This window comes from Neoarius graeffei, chromosome 19, assembly GCF_027579695.1.
Source record: "Neoarius graeffei isolate fNeoGra1 chromosome 19, fNeoGra1.pri, whole genome shotgun sequence".
NCBI lineage: Eukaryota > Metazoa > Chordata > Actinopteri > Siluriformes > Ariidae > Neoarius > Neoarius graeffei.
In genome coordinates this window covers 27,785,935-27,803,131 of record NC_083587.1, presented here as the reverse complement: position 1 = coordinate 27,803,131, position 17,197 = coordinate 27,785,935, and positions in this window count along the sequence as shown.

Below are 17,197 nucleotides of genomic sequence, written 5' to 3'. Positions count from 1 at the left end.
AACCTCACTGAATTTAACTGCTATTCTGTTTTAGCGCAAAAAAAAAAAAAATTTCTCTCAGCCTTTAAATTCTAGTATGAGGCTTAAATTATGTGGACTTATTTTATATGGAAACTGTTACAATAGAAACAATAATGCAGTCAAATAGCATCAGAGCTGTGCTGTTATAGCAAATTAATCAATAGCTTCTGATTCAAGAATGCAACAGCACTGTGGTGTAAACTTATAAAAACAGATTTGTGTTCACAATAATTTTTTAATCCTTTGATGATGAAGCATCATTCTGGTCCACATTCCTCCAGCTCGGCATGTACACTGACCTAACCAGTCTGCAAAAGAAAGCATATTTTCAAATGCATAAATTACTGCTGCTATGTATGAACATTCCTGCAAGACGAAGATGCCTTGTTGATGAGAAAGTTCAGAGGAAAATGACCAGCCTGTTTCAACTGAAAAGGAAGTCTTTGGTAATGCTAATGACTGCCTTTTACAAATGTGGTGAGCAGAAAAGCATCTCAGATCACACAATGTGTCAAATTCTGGGGTGGACAGGCTACAACAGCAGGAATTTGAAGCTAAACTCACTAAAACTACAGTCTGTTATAGAAAATTAGTCAGAGTTGAAAAATCAATGGTACATATAAAACAAATATTCAATCCTTTGATAATACATTTTCACATTCCTGCAGCTGGGTGTGTGTACACACCTGACAACTAAATATAGTCATGGATATCATTTCTTCATTGATGTTGTGAATCACTGAACAGTTTGTTTTGTTTTGGCATTATTGTGTTATATTGGAGGGAAGCATACTTCCTAGTTCTCTTATGGGAAACCCAGGCAAAAAATAATGTTTTTTTTTTAAATAAATCAGCCGCCATAAAAGAAAACAACTAGGTGTGAATACTAGCTTATAATTACTTCAAATAAACACACAGGACTTTCTGAGAAGCATAAGCAGAACAACAGATTTCTGTAACAAAGATGGAAACCAGAAACAAACTAGCTGATAAATAACGCTGTCATCACGCTGTACAGGTTTTCCCCTTTATGTATTGGCACAACACACAGAAAGTCCCATGGTTTCTGAGAAGCAGAAAGAGGACAGCACTTAAATGAAAATGAAAACATGGAAACACACATCTGTAGTTCTATCATTATCCTGGTTTCCCATTAGCTCCATGCCATTCATTCTGCATATAACTTTGCCTTTAAACTTCTGCTACTGTAAAATCACGTACATTGCATTTACACAGGTGCGAAGATGACTGAAAATGATCCATGTATGTTGCATGCATGGAAAAAAAAACATTCAAACAAGATGTTTAAACAGTTTTTTGGGTTTGTAGAACAAAAAGTGTTCTTATTTCTCCTTTGCTTGTTCAGTATTTCAAATATTTTTTGAGGCTAAAATTAATGAACAATTAATTTGAAGGATCCGTTTGTGTATCATCAGTTACTGAATAGCTACTAGCAAGAAGAGGTGTTAGTCCTTGATGTACTGCTAATATGGATCACTACGGGCTTTTTAAAAATAGAAAGGTGGTGATGGTGAAGGAGGGCAACATGGTGGCTGAAAAAAAATCAAGACGATTTGATGAAGGAGAGTCAATTAAAAATATTTTAATCATCTAAAATATATTACTGCATGTTTTTCTTGTCCTATATTTTTATGAAGACAGAACAAGGTTCCAGAGTCCAGAGAATTTTGTTGGAGGAGGTTATGCTTTCACCTCCATTTGTTTGTCTGTTCCTAATGTAACTCAAAAAGTAGTGAACGGAGGTTAGGCACTGACTGTTAGGCAAGGAGGCCTGGGGCATAGTCAGCATTTTATTTCATCCCAAAAGTGTTCAGTGGGGTTGAGGTCAGGGCTTTGTGCAAGACACTCAAATTCTTCCAGTCCAACCTTGGCAAAAATATTTTCATGGTGTTTGCTTTGTGTTCCATTGAAGAGTAATTGTACTGCTACAGCATACAAAGACATTCAATACAATTGTTTGCCTCCAATTTTGTGGCAAAAGTTTGGGGAAGGCTGTGTGGGCATGATAGTAAGGTGTCCACAAACGTTTGGCCATATAGTGCATTTCCTACAGTACTTTTTGTAAATCTTTCAGCAAAATTGGATTAATAAAGTAGGGAATTTTTTTTATCTGTTATCCAAAGTGTCTTCTGACTGGGACAGAATAAAACCAAGTGTGTTTCAGAATCATTAATTTTGAACAAAATAGAATCTTTCAGTTTACGTGACTAAACATAATAAGTTGTTACATTACATAATATTCACATTTAATGCTGCCTTTCTGAGTAATGGTAAAATTAATTATGAGCAAGTTTATTTCCCTTTCATAGTTTTGTGTAATTAGTGTTTTCTTTTCAGGCTAATATATTCTGATCTTATGAAACTCATTAATTCACAAAGAGCACACTCTGCATTCCATAGCTGTGACAGTAGTTACAGCTCTGAAATATTGAGCAAAAGGTTGTGACTTTGCTGTGGCAACCAAGCTGTCACTTTTGTGTCCTTGAGCAAGACTCATAACCCTCACCAAACGTTTGACCATATAGTGCATTTCCTACAGTACTTTTTGTAAGTCTTTCAGCAAAATTGCATTCATAAAGTAGGGAATTTTTTTTTCTGTTATCCAAAATGTCTTCTGACTAGGACAGAATAAAACCAAGTGTGTTTCAGAATCATTAATTTAGATTCCATTTTGTTCATTCAGTTTACGTGACTAAACATAATAAGCTGTACCATTACATAATATTCACATTTTTCCCGCATTTAATGCTGCCTTTATGAATTATGGTAAGATTAATTATATACATCCATATAAATGCCAGGACCCAGCAGTTTCCCAGCAAAACATCGCTCATCATCCAGTTATCACAATTTGGCCCTTGTCAAATTTGCAGAGATCCCATTTTTCTTGCTTTCAACACATCAACTTCAAGAACTGACTCTTCACTTGCTGCCTTATATATCCCACCCCTTGACAGGTGCCATTGTAATGAGAAGTTATTCACTTCACCTGTCAGTGGTTTTAATATTATGGCTGATCAATGTACACATCAGAAGGTCATGTGTTCAAATCCCAATGCCAACAAACGGCCTTGATTGGGCCCTTGAGCAAGACCCTTAACCTTCAGCTCAGTTGTATTCTGCCTCAAATGGAAGTCATTCTTTTAAAAGCATCAGCCAAATGAGCAAATATACTGGATTATGTGTTATATATAATTGTAGAATGTTGTACTATATTCGTGTTATAGTATGTAAGATATTACAGCACTTTATTGGCAATCCCAGTATGTCTCAGTAAAATCACATTATACTTTCGTCTTTTTGCTACTCTCTCTGTCCAGTTCTTCTTTAGTTTCAGCTTTAATCTGGAGGTTAGTAGATTATGGTCAGATGCTACATCTGCTCCCCTTTCTACTCTCACATCTTGCAATGATTTTCTGAACTTTTTGCTGATACATAAGTGGTCTATTTGGTTTTCTGTGACATGATCCGGTGATATCCATTTTGCTTTGGGAATTCTTTTATGAGGGAATATGCTGCCTCCAATAACAAGTTCATTTAGTGCACAAAATTCCGTGAACATCTCTCCATTTTCATTAATTTCTCCAATTCCATGTGTACCCATCACTTCTTGGTATCCAGTGTTATCTCCTCCAATCTTTGCATTAAAGTCCCCCATCATTATTGCAACATCTTTCTTAGAGTAGTTATCTAAAATATTTTGGAGTCTATCTTAAAACTCTTCTTTGTTTTCCCTTTCACTGTCATTCGTTGGTGGGTAGTATTGAATAACATTCATTTTAATTATTTTTCTCTTCGTTCTAAAGCTTTCTGTTATAATCCTTGATTCATGTGCCTCCCACCCTATCAGCGCCCTTTGTGCAGATCTTGATAGCATGAGGCCTTCTGTGTGTGGGGCATCCTCTTCATGGCCTGCATACAGTAAGATCTCTCCACTCACTAGCCTTTTTTGTCCTGATTGTGTCCATCTGGCCTCGCTAATTCCTAACAGTTCCAGTTGGTATCTTTGCATTCCTGCCACTACTTGGGCTGTTTTCCCTGCTTGGAACATGATCTTCACATTCCAAGATCCAATATTGATGGTCTTAGTTGAAAGAAGGGCATTCGGTCTTGAGGTTTCCTTGTGGCTTTTGCCCCTTGACGTCATGGGCCTTCTGATTGAAGGGCCCCTTTCATCCAAGACTAAGTATGTTTGTTGAGCTCTTGTCTCCGTTTCTGTAGCACTTTGTGTTTTACGGAGAAGGGTTGCTAGCCCTTCGTCCAACCCTCCTCCTTTCGGGCTTGGGACTGGCCATGGCTGAGTTGTATAATAAAGTGGTATAATAAAATATTTGAAATGAAAAACAAATCAAACCAGAACAAACCAGGTGCCTTTCTGGTACCAACAACAGAGACACTGAAATAACATTTTTCCTCATTCTGATGTTTGATGTGAGAATTAACTGAAGTTCTTGACCTGTATCTGCATGATTTTTTGCATCGCACAGCCGCCACATGATTGGCTGTTTGGATACTTGCATGAATGCAGCTGAACACAGATAAAACAGAAGTAATTCTATTTGGAAAAAAAGATGAAAGACTCAGGATTACCACTATTCTTGACACAAAAGGGATTAAAACTAAAGAAATGGTTAAAAATCTTGGTGTTTTCATTGACAGTGAGCTAAACTTTGACAGTCACATGAAAGCAATCACTAAAACGGCATTTTATCACCTAAAAAACATTTCCAAACTAAGAGGACTTATGTCAAAACATGATCTGGAAAAACTAATACATGCCTTCATCTCTAGTAGGGTTGATTACTGCAATGGCCTTTTCACAGGCCTGCCAAAAAAGACCATCAAACGACTTCAGCTGGTTCAAAATGCAGCGGCGAGGGTTCTCACACGAACAAAAAGAACAGAGCACATTACTCCAATTCTAAGGTCCCTTCACTGGCTTCCAGTAAGCTACAGAATTGACTTTAAAGCATTGCTGCTGGTGTACAAATCTCTAAATGGTACAGGGCCCAATTACCTCTCTGATATGTTGCAGCGGCCTAACCCAATCAGATCTACCAGATCGCAACAGAAAAATTTACTATTAAAACCAGTTGTTAAAACAAAGTGTGGTGAAGCAGCTTTTAGCTACTATGCAGTACAGCTATGGAACCAACTGCCAGAGGACATTAAAAATGCTCCTGCTGTTGGCAGCTTCAAATCTAGGTTAAAGACCAAGCTGTTTTCAGATGCTTTCTGTTAAATAATTAATATTTTTACATTTTTTATAATCTTTACTATCTCTGCATATTTTAAATTTACTTTAACTTTATTCTATTTTATTCTGCTAGTTTTTTTTCCCTTTCTCTTTCTTTTTCTCCTTTTTCTTTTTGGCATTTTAATATTTTATTTCTACTATTGTTTAATTCTTATTATTTTCTTTTAATTCTTTTAATTATTTTAATTAATTATTTTAGAATAAAGATAAAATTATTTTATGTAATTTCATTTCTCTATTGTTTACTGTTTTTGTTTTTACTTCTGTAAAGCACATTGAACTGCCATTGTGTATGAAATGTGCTATATAAATAAACTTGCCTTGCCTTGCCTTGCCTTGCAGGTGTACAGATATTCCTAATGAAGCAGTAGATAAGTGTTTATTAATGTTTAGGGTTCCTCCTGCCATTAAACAGGAGGTGGTGGGGTGGAACTGGTGGAGAATTTGCAACTAAGCAAGTAAGTGTGTGGTACAAAAAACAAATCTGGTTAATTATTTTAGTGTAAATAGTAAGCATCAAGACAGTTTAACAAATTTCTCTCTAAATGCCTGAGAAGTTATATTATTAAGTAGAAGAACAAATATTATTTAAAGGAAAGCTCTAGGACTTTTTTTAAACCCAGGCTTTATTTTCTCATCTCTTTGGGTCCAAATATTTACTAAGGAAAAAATGATTTAAATCGGTACAGTATTACATTGTTTAGAATGCTCTAACTAGCAACCACAAAACAGCTAAACAATGCAGTCCTGTCAGGCAAACATCAGTGTCAAAGTACATGTACATCACATGCTTTCACCACAGACAGGCTCATCTGTTATTATACAGTAAGTGTCTGACAACATAGAAGAGATCCCTACAGAGAAACACCTGTGTCTGTTTACCTCAATATCTGTAAAGAAACTGTAGAAAATAACTGTTTCTACAATCATTGTTTTACCTTTATTTTCTTCCGGTCTCTGACACAGCACTCCATTCAGGGCTTGTAGTCGATTACCATCTATTTCCAAAGTAATGCCCAAACATTTACCTGATTATGACAATGTGAACGAGTGTCTGACCTCACAGACAGGAAATTGAGAAATTGGAAGATGAATTCTCATGTAAGGGTTAATTGAAAAGCTGTGCTCAAAATAATTCTTGTGGGGTTTTTTTTGTGTGTGTTGGATTATGCATTTATTTTGTTTATTACTTAATGTGTGGTCATATAATGATTGTGCTTTTTTGCATTAGCATTTTTGCAGGATACTAAAAATGCCATCGGTTTAAAGCACAGTGTCCAATTTCAGACTGCAGCTATTACAGATGTGTAAAACACCAATTCATGTTAGGACGTGACATTTTATGACCATGAGCCAACTCATAGTCTTAACACACATACAACATTGTTTGATGTATTACAGTACTACCTAGCTGAATTATTTAGGTATTTAGGTAAACTAATAATATCTGGGCACAGCTGACCAAGCTAACATTACCATGATAAAAATGATCAAATAGTTGTCAGGATTTGATAATGCTCAAACTATAACATTTTAAAGATGATTTGTTGTTGTTGTTGTTGTTGTTGTTGTTGTTTACCATTCATGTTTGTTAGGTAGTGAATTTAGTATCTTCCCAACATTTCCCCATGTTGTAACTGGTTACATAAAGCAATCAGTGGTCAGAAATGTTGCCTTATAGCCAACCAATGCCAAATAACTAAATTAAGCTGGTTATTTAGAAAACTAAAAAATAGTTTCCAAAGCTCCCCGTAGGCTTGTCCACTGTCAGTGTGGAGTTACATGGAGTTACAGTATACTGACAACTCTCAACTGCTCCTCATGCAAATGAGCAAATTGTGTGTACACTGGTGCCTTCAAGAGTATCACCTTGTACCCAATAGATAAAAGATGAAGTGGTTACTGAAGATGAATCAACGGAATGTCTACCAGTATGTCTCTCATCTCATTATCTGTAGCCACTTTATCCTGTTCTACAGGGTCACAGGCAAGCTGGAGTCTATCCCAGCTGACTATGGGCAAGAGGCGGGGTACACCCTGGACAAGTCGCCAGGTCATCACAGGGCTGACACGTAGACACAGACAACCATTCACACCTACGGTCAATTTAGAGTCACCAGTTAACCTAAACCTGCATGTCTTTGGACTGTGGTGGAAACCGGAGCACCCGGAGGAAACCCATGCGGACAACATGCAAACTCCGCACAGAAAGGCCCTCGCCAGCCACGGGGCTCGAACCCGGACCTTCTTGCTGTGAGGCGACAGCGCTAACCACTACACCACCATGTTGCCCTGTCTACCAGTATGTGCAATGGTTTATTTATTTGTTGCTGTGTCAATAAATGCTTCAGTTCCACCTGCATGTTACATAACTATAATTACACATGATGGCAAGCAACTTAAATAGCAAATAATTTCCTTTAAATTTCAGCTGACGTATTTGTCTACACTAATGTATTCTAACTGAGATTAATTCTCATAACACCATCACTCGATCATGAGTCAGTGTTTCAATTTACAACGCCTATTCCAGCAAAACAATTCCATGCCATTCTGCATGTGTCATAACAGCATGGTTTAAAAGATAAACTAGTCTGCCTGCCTCCCACTGAAAATGTGTGATGCATTATGAAGCGCAAAATGCAATAAAAGGTAACACTGCGCTTTTGAGCAACTGAAGTTGCATCTTGAGCAAGAATGGGAAAAAATGTCACTTTCAAAACGTCAGCAATTACTGTTCTTAGTTCCCAAACAATTACTGAGTGTTGTTAAAAGAAAAGGTGACACCGTGGTAAACATGCCCCGGTACAAACTTTCTTTTTAGAATATGTTGCAGGCTTCAAATTCAGAGTGTATATTTACAACTAACAATAAATTTGATCAGTTTGAACATTACATCCCAGATAGCAGAGGGACGTTGAAACGGCGCCGATTCTTGGTCAGAATGGTCGGTTTCCGTCGTAAGTCAGAAAATCAACGCTGAAACGGCGCCATGAAACGTCGATTTCTCCGCCGTCGGAGAAGGTCGATTTATCACTGTTGAATCACCGTGGGTAAAGGTTGATCTGTCGACCGTCAGAGAAGGTCGAATATACGATGTTGAACCATCGTCACTTTTGCCGGCCAGTTTTCAACATTGGTAGGATGAGCAACTAATTGTTCAGAATATAAATTCTAGCCCATAGCCAGGGGGGATCGGAGGGTTCGTTCGATCCCCCCCGGACATAACGGCAGGAGAGGGACAGCGGAGCACGAAGCTGCAAGATGATTGGAAAGCTGTTGGTTCAGATCGACATATGATTGGTTGTTGGCAGCGGAACAGGCGGGATATTTGCAGACCCGTACTGCCGTCAGAGACGGTTGATTAGAATGTTTGCTGCCGTTACGAACTGTCCCCATTCATTTCTATGGACGATTTCTTCAGTGACCTGTCTCCTATGAAAAAAAAGTCTCTGCTCTGGGTTCCAGCAGGGCGGGCCCACATGAGTCTCAAGGCGGGCACGGCCCCCTAAGGCCCGCCCATGGCGCCGGGCCTGGCTCACTGCATAGATATTTTAGAAAAGATTCAGATGATGCAGCAGGTGGTGAAGGCAGTGGGGCAGCTTAGCCAGGTAAGACACAGATAACTTTTTTCCAGCCCCGTAATGTAACCCCAGCACGCGCGACGCGCCATTCATATTGACGACTTTGCCACAGCAAAAGTCCGGCGCATTGCATTTCGCACCTGAATAGTTGCAGACTAAGGAAATGTTCAAACTGTAAATATGTTGAAATGTTGAAATAAAATGGTTGACTGTTATAATGGGCTTGGAATACCTGTTATTTAAGGGTTGGAGTGAATGGAGACTGTGAAAAGAGGGGTTGGGTGTGGGTGGTTGCTGTGTGGCGATGTGCGTGCGCACGTGTGTGTGTGTGGGGGGGGCACTCAGATTATTTTGGGGGGGGGGGCCCACTCAGATTATTTTGTCCCGGGCCCAGCCAAAGCTGTCAACGGCCCTGATGGCAATATATGTCATATTTAGCAAAATTACTCGTGTCATTTAGAAAACGTGCTTTTTTGACCACAGGTAGCTCCAAAAGGGATGCACTTAAATCATTCTTTATACCATAAAACAAATATTTGGTTCCATATCATTGGAAACATAGTTAAGTTTTAATGTTGAATGCCAGTAAGTTTTCAGACTATTTTGATCAAATTAGTATGTAATTGTGTCAAAAAAAAGTCCTCTCCGAGACAGCTAATTTTTCAATATAAAATAACACATCTAAAATGATTATTTTCATCCTAAAATGTGGTCAAGATATTGGGACATAAATATTAGAGACAACTAACACAAAGCTTACAGCCTTATATTTAAAAGCACTATGGAAGTAGTGGATTCTGAATTGTCAAAAAAAAAAAGTCCTCTCCGAGAATCACTTCATTTGTTTCTCCTAGCCCTGCTTAAAGCTACACTTAATCTTGTTATAATACAAACTATTACACATGCCTATCTATTCTTTAACTTGTCCTTCACTTCAAAACTGGTACAAGGACCAGTTTGAATCAATTTGAATTTTGGACCCCTGTGACACAAACTTTGTACCCTGATTGTAAAACAACCCATATGCATTTAACCCATCTGAAGCAGTGAAAACACACACACACAGAGCAGTGGGCAGCTATGCTACAGCGCCCAGGGAGCAGTTGTGGGTTAGGTGCCCTTGTTCAAGGGCAATTCAGCCCAATCTCAGGCCATGGCTGCCCCATGTTTACCTAACCGCATGTCTTTGGACTGTGGGGGAAACCGGAGCACCCGGAGGAAACCCACACAGACACGGGGAGAACATGCAACCTCCACACAGAAAGGCCCCCATCAGCTGCTGGGCTCGAACCCAGAACTTTCTTGCTGTGAGGTGACAGTGCTAACCACTACACTTGATATTTCTAGGTTCATCTGATGGAGCTGAAGTTGTGATTGAGCTTCATAGCTCATCAGTTTCATCAATTCAGTTTAAAGGAACAGTCCACCGTATTTCCATAATGAAATATGCTCTTACCTGAATTGAGACGAGCTGCTCCGTACCTATCCGAGCTTTGCATGACCTCCCAGTCAGTCAGACGCGCTGTCACTCCTGTTAGCAATGTAGCTAGGCTCAGCATGGCCAATGGTATTTTTTGGGGCTGTAGTTAGATGCGACCAAACTCTTCCGCATTTTTCCTGTTTACATAGGTTTATATGACCAGTGATATGAAACAAGTTCAGTTAAAAAAATTGAAACGTAGCGATTTTCTATGCTATGGAAAGTCCGCACTATAATGACAGGCGTACTAACACCTTCTGCGCGCTTCGGCAGCGCATTGATATCTGAGCTCCGTACCAATGCGCTGCCGAAGCGCGCAGAAGGTGTTAGTACGCCTGTCATTATAGTGCGGACTTTCCATAGCATAGAAAATCGCTACGTTTCAATTTTTTTAACTGAACTTGTTTCATATCACTGGTCATATAAACCTATGTAAACAGGAAAAACGCGCAAGAGTTTGGTCACATCTAACTACAGCCCCAAAAAATACCGTTGGCCATGCTGAGCCTAGCTACATTGCTAACAGGAGTGACAGCGCGTCGGACTGCGTCTGACTAACTGGGAGGTCGCGCAAAGCTCGGAGAGGTACGGAGCAGCTCGTCTCAATTCAGGTAAGAGCATATTTCATTATGGAAATACGGTGGACTGTTCCTTTAAAACTATGTGTGTTGAGTGCCCTCTAATGGCCACGGTTATGACTGAACTCATGACTTCTAACTTTTGACAGAATGTGATACAAGACACACAAACATGCACAAAAAACATAAAGAAAATGTATATGCACATTTATTAAAAAACAAAATATGCAAGAAATAATGTAGAACTAGCCTGTGTGGATTCAGCAATATAGCTGGCTTTACAATGAAATGTGGTCATTGGAGTACATAAGCTAAACATAAAAACCTAACTAGCTAATAGGTAGGATTTTATTTAAAACAAAAAAGAGAGAGCGCTAGCTGGCTAGCATTTCAATGAAAGGTTGTCATTGAACTAACTAGCTCCTAAACATAGCTAAACAGTTAGCTAGCTTGATATTTATATTGCATTATTCTGTGACACAAAGAAACTAGCATTACTAGCTAGCTAAACACTATAATTTGGAAGAGAGGTTTGAAGGATCCTCTTGTAAATACGTGAGGCTTAGTGCAGAGTTGAAATGTTTTAAAGCAGTCAGAAACTTAAGCAAAGAAACATACTTTATGTATTATTCAAGACAATACAGTAACAGTGACAGTAAATATATGTGCTAGTGGCTTATAGCTAATTTAGTGTGAGGCTAATGTTAAGAATTTCATTTACTGTGGACTGTGATATACAGCGTGATTGATATTCATGAGAACTTGAAATTTAAAAGAAAACATACCAAATTATCTGCAGGCCAGAAATAATAGTGGTTTTATAACACAACATGGCACAGCTTAGCTAATTACCTAATGTCAGCACTAGTAATCTGTAGTGACAGTCGTAGTTAATTTGACTGTATTTTTAAAAAATGTACATTTTTATGATGAGATGAGGGGATTGTAGCTTCTTTTGTAATGAGATATTACAGATTAATGGAGAGATGCATGACAATAGCCTTGTACTGTGTGTTCTTATTTATTCCTCTTAACACCGAGCAGTGTCACAGATCCGGCGCTATAGCTCATTTTATCACAATGATCCCTTCTCGCCTTCACCATGTCCTGAAATAACAACACACACACACACAATGTAAGTCAGGTTATCATCATAAAACTTCAAATTGTTATCTTATTTAAGCTCATGCAGAAATAATGTTTTGTTACTTGTGCTTAGCATTATGGTACTATGGCACCATATGGCACTATGTATTGCTGCTACACCAGAAAAAGAAAAACGGATCAGTATTACATTATAATGTAAAAACTTTTTTTGTTTGAATATTTTTTTCAGGGGCGGCACAGTGGTGTAGTGGTTAGCGCTGTCACCTCACAGCAAGAAGGTCCGGGTTCGAGCCCCGTGGCCGGCGAGGGCCTTTCTGTGCGGAGTTTGCATGTTCTCCACGTGGGTTTCCTCCGGGTGCTCCGGTTTCCCCCAAAGACATGCAGGTTAGGTTAATTGGTGGCTTTAAATTGACCATAGGTGTGAGTGTGAATGGTTGTCTGTGTCTATGTGTCAGCCCTGTGATGACCTGGCGACTTGTCCAGGGTGTACCCCGCCTTTCACCCGTAGTCAGCTGGGATAGGCTCCAGCTTGCCTGCTACCCTGTAGAACAGGATAAAGCAGCTAGAGATGATGAGATGAGACATTTTTTTCAGATTTTAACAAGATATTTTCACGCTAACATGACATACAAATTTATTATGTTATAGTAAGAAAAGTTCCTTGTTATAATGACATACAATTTATGTTATGATGTGAAAATTTTCATCTTAAAACATTAAAATTATATTGCTATAACATGAAACATTTTACATTATAAGGAGATAACTCAGGGGGGTCTCGTGCAGAAGTGGACTCCTCGTACAGTATGCAATGTCCTTCTTAGTGGATGTATACTTATTACAATATCATCCATCAAGTTTCATATTATAGCTGAACAACATAAATTATCTTGTTATAATGTGAAACATTATATTATATGGACATGAGTGTTTTACTGGGAAATACACCACTCGTATTTTTCATATGAGCTACAGCCAGGACACAGAGAACCAAAACCATGACATAAATCTCTATATGTCACTCGTGAGGAAATCAATGAATTGTTTTGATAAATTTGGGTCCTTTTTGTTTGTGAATGTGTCTATATAATAAACAGAACATCACACATTGGCTTGAAGATATGAAGTTTATCTTCTCGTGTTAAACTCTGAGTTTTCATATGAAATACACTGCAGATCTGAGTGACATATTTAAATAATATTGGCTGGCATTGAGGGGTAGATCAGATATATTCCATTCAGCTAGCATGATACTGAACAATGGGAATATGAGTTCAATATCATGCTAGCTGAATGGAATATGTCTGATATACCACAAAAAAGCCCTTACAGAAAAAAACACATGAATTTCCCATGTATTTCACATGTGATCACGTGTTACCACATGTGATCACTTTACCATATGTGGTAACGTGGAATAAATGGTATCAGATTTTGTAACATGTGTTACCATGTAGAGCACATGTGGAAATCATGTTACCACATGTGTAAAACATTCCCACATGTGATTCGCATAAAATTGGGCCAAAACCACGTTTCCCATGTGCAAATAACATGTTTCCCATGTGCAAAACGCATTTTCCACATATTTCACATATGAGAAATCACATGTGAAGTACATGTGGTTTTTCTGTAAGGGAGCCAACTATTATTATTATTATTATTATTATTATTATTATTATTATTATTATTAGTGATTATTATTATTATTATTATTATTATCAGCTGATGGGGGCATTTCTGTGCGGAGTTTGCATGTTCTCCCCGTGTCCGCGTGGGTTTCCTCCGGGTGCTCCGGTTTCCCCCACAGTCCAAAGACATGCAGGTTAGGTTAACTGGTGACTCTAAATTGCCCGTAGGTGTGAATGTGAGTGTGAATGGTTGTCTGTGTCTGTGTGTCGGCCCTGTGATGACCTGGCGACTTGTCCAGGGTGTACCCCGCCTTTCGCCCGTAGTCAGCTGGGATAGGCTCCAGCTTGCCTGCGACCCTGTAGAACAGGATAAAGCGGCTAGAGATAATGGATGGCTGGATTATTATTATTATTATTATTATTATTATTATTATACATACACATTCCTTTCGGGTGTTCAATGCATTTTTCTCTTTCAAAATTCTCTCAATATCTGTTTTTTAATGAAGCAAACCTGGTGGCCATGTTTGTTTACAAATTGTCAAAATTACAAAATTACAGTTGCTCTCCGACATGTGATGTCATGTTGTCTTGACAACCATGCAATATCCTAAACCAGTGGTTCTCAAACTGTGGTACGCGAGCGCTCTCTGGTGGTACGCGGGGGAAAGTCATATTTTCGCATTAACATTTTCAGCTAAAAAAAAAAAAAACCCTGAAACATACAGTGCATAATAAATACAACGTTTCAAAAGAAATGTGTAGCTACGTGTGAGAATGTGAAAAATTATGTCTGGCTTTTACATTTTTGTGGCAATGCAAGTCTTCAGGATTCTTTTTTTTTTCCTTTTTTTGTGCTGAGATGTTTGATGTTTCACATATCTTCTGCTGAGAAAAAAAGACTTGATGTTTGTGTTATTTGTGGGCCAGATTAGGAGCATAATTTTGTAGAGGTCGAATATGTACTGTATGGCTCTGTGCCATTTTCATTCAGTTGCAATTTGAGTGTGTATTGCGCTGTGTATGTAGGAGTATGTGAGAATTGTTGGACAGAGTTATAAATGTCTGATTCGGTGTTAACAGCTATCAATAAATAACCATAATAAGGAATAAACATCTCTCCTGTGTGGCTGAAGCTAATAGGGAAGGCCTATGCTGCTATATTATAATGTTGGTCATCATGGTGGTACTCAGAGAGCTCAATATTTTCTCAGGTGGTACAGAATATAAAAAGTTTGAGAACCACTGTCCTAAACCATATTCAATGCTCATTCTCCATTGGGTAGAGTGACATAATACACGTCGGATAAGCGATATGCTAACAATATTGCATGCTATCAAACCAAATGAATGGAACTCGCTAGAAGGGAATAGAACACATTTTTATTCCATCGAAAAAGTGTCCTGTATGTATAATAATCACCAATATTTCACTCCGATGATGTCACTCCCAGTGTTTTCCCATTGACTAGACATGCGTTATCAAAATGGTGAACTGGTTCAAAATTAAAATTCTTTTGATTAACTTGTGGTTGTTGTTTTTTTTTCTGGATCTTCTTCTTCTTCTTCTTCTTTTGGCTGCTCCCAATTAGGGGTCGCTACAGCGGATCTTTCGTCTCCATTGCTCCCGGTCTTCTGCATCCTTCTCTACCACACCTGCCACTTTCATGTCCTCTCTCACCACATCCATGTATTTCCTCTTTGGCCTTCCTCATTTTTGTTTGCCTGGCAGCTCCATCCTCAACATTCTCCTTCCAACATGCTCTGCATCTCTTCTCAGGATGTGCCCATACCATCTCAGTCTCATCTCTCTTAGCTTAATTCCCAAGCTCTCCACATGTGCTGTCCCTCTGATGTGCTCGTTCCTTATCCTGTCCAACCTTGTCACTCCCATCGCAAACCTTAACATCCTCAACTCCGCCACCTCCAACTTTGCCTCCTGCCTCTTCGTTAAGGGTACGGTCTCCAATCCATACATCACAACTGCTCTCACTACTGTCTTATACATCTTACCTTTCACTTTTGCTGGGACTTTCCTATCACAAACGACTCCCAAAATCCTTCTCCAACTGCTCCACCCTGCCTGCACTCTCTCTCTCACCACACTATCGCAGCCCCCATTTTCCTGCACAGTTGACCCCGGGTACTTGAATTCACCAACTTTCTTTATGTCTACTCCTTGCATCTTCACTACACTCATCCCCATTCTCATTGATGCACATGTACTCTGTTTTGCTACTGCTCACCTTCATTCCTCTTCGTTCCAATGCATACCTCCATCTCTCCAAACCCAGCTCAACCTCCTTTCTACTTTCACCACATATCACAATATCATCCGCAAACATCATGTTCCATGGTGACTCTTGCCTCACTTCGTCCGTCAAGCTAGCCATCACTATAGCAAACAAGAAAGGACTCAAAGCAGATCCTTGACCTTCACCTTGAACCATTTAGTCGTTCCAACTGCACACCTCACTGCTGTTTCACTGTTCTCATACATGTCTCACACCACTCTAATATACTTCTCATTCACTCCACTCTTTCTCATACAATACCATAACTTGTCTTTCGGCACTCTATCGTATGCCTTCTCCAGGTCTACAAACACACAATGTAGCTTTCTCTGGCCTTCTCTGTACTTCTCCATTAACATTCTTGAAGCAAAAATTGCATCCGACGTGCTCTTCCTTGGCATAAACCCGTACTGCTGTTCACAGATTGCTACCTCTGTTCTCAATCTCGCCTCCAATACCCTTTCCCATAGCTTCATGGTAGGTGTGGCTCATCAATTTTATCCCTCTGTAATTACTGCAGCTCTGTATTTTTTAGCTCTTTTTTTTTCTGGATGTGTCCATATAATATAAAGAACATTACATGGTGGTGCAAAGATATAAAGTTTATCTTTTCATGTTGAAAATATTTTCACTTGTTTGCTTTGCACACTTGTGAATATATTCATTCACCACTTGAAGATAAACTTCATATCTTTACACAACTGTGTAATATCCTCTATTTGTTATAGCAATAATTTATCACAATATAACAAGGTAAATAGTATATTATTAAAACAAGAAAGGGTTTTGTTGTAATCATGTGAAAATATCTTGTTAATACTTGAAAAGTATCTTGTTATAATAATAAAACATCCATCCATTCATTAGCTGTAGCTGCTTATCCTGTTCTACAGGGTCGCAGGCAAGCTGGAGCCTATCCCAGCTGACTATGGGTGAGAGGCGGGATACACCCTGGACAAGTCGCTAGATCATCGCAGGGCTGACACATAGAGATAAACAACCATTCACACTCACATTCACACCTACGGTCAATTTAGAGCCACCAATTAGCCTAACCTGCGTGTCTTTGGACTGCGGGGGAAACCAGAGCACCCAGAGGAAACCCACACAGACACGAGGAGAACATGCAAACTCCACACAGAAAGGACCCCATCAGCCGATAATAATAATAATAATGGTGGGTTCAAACCCAGAACCTTCTTGCTGTGAAGCGACAGTGCTAAC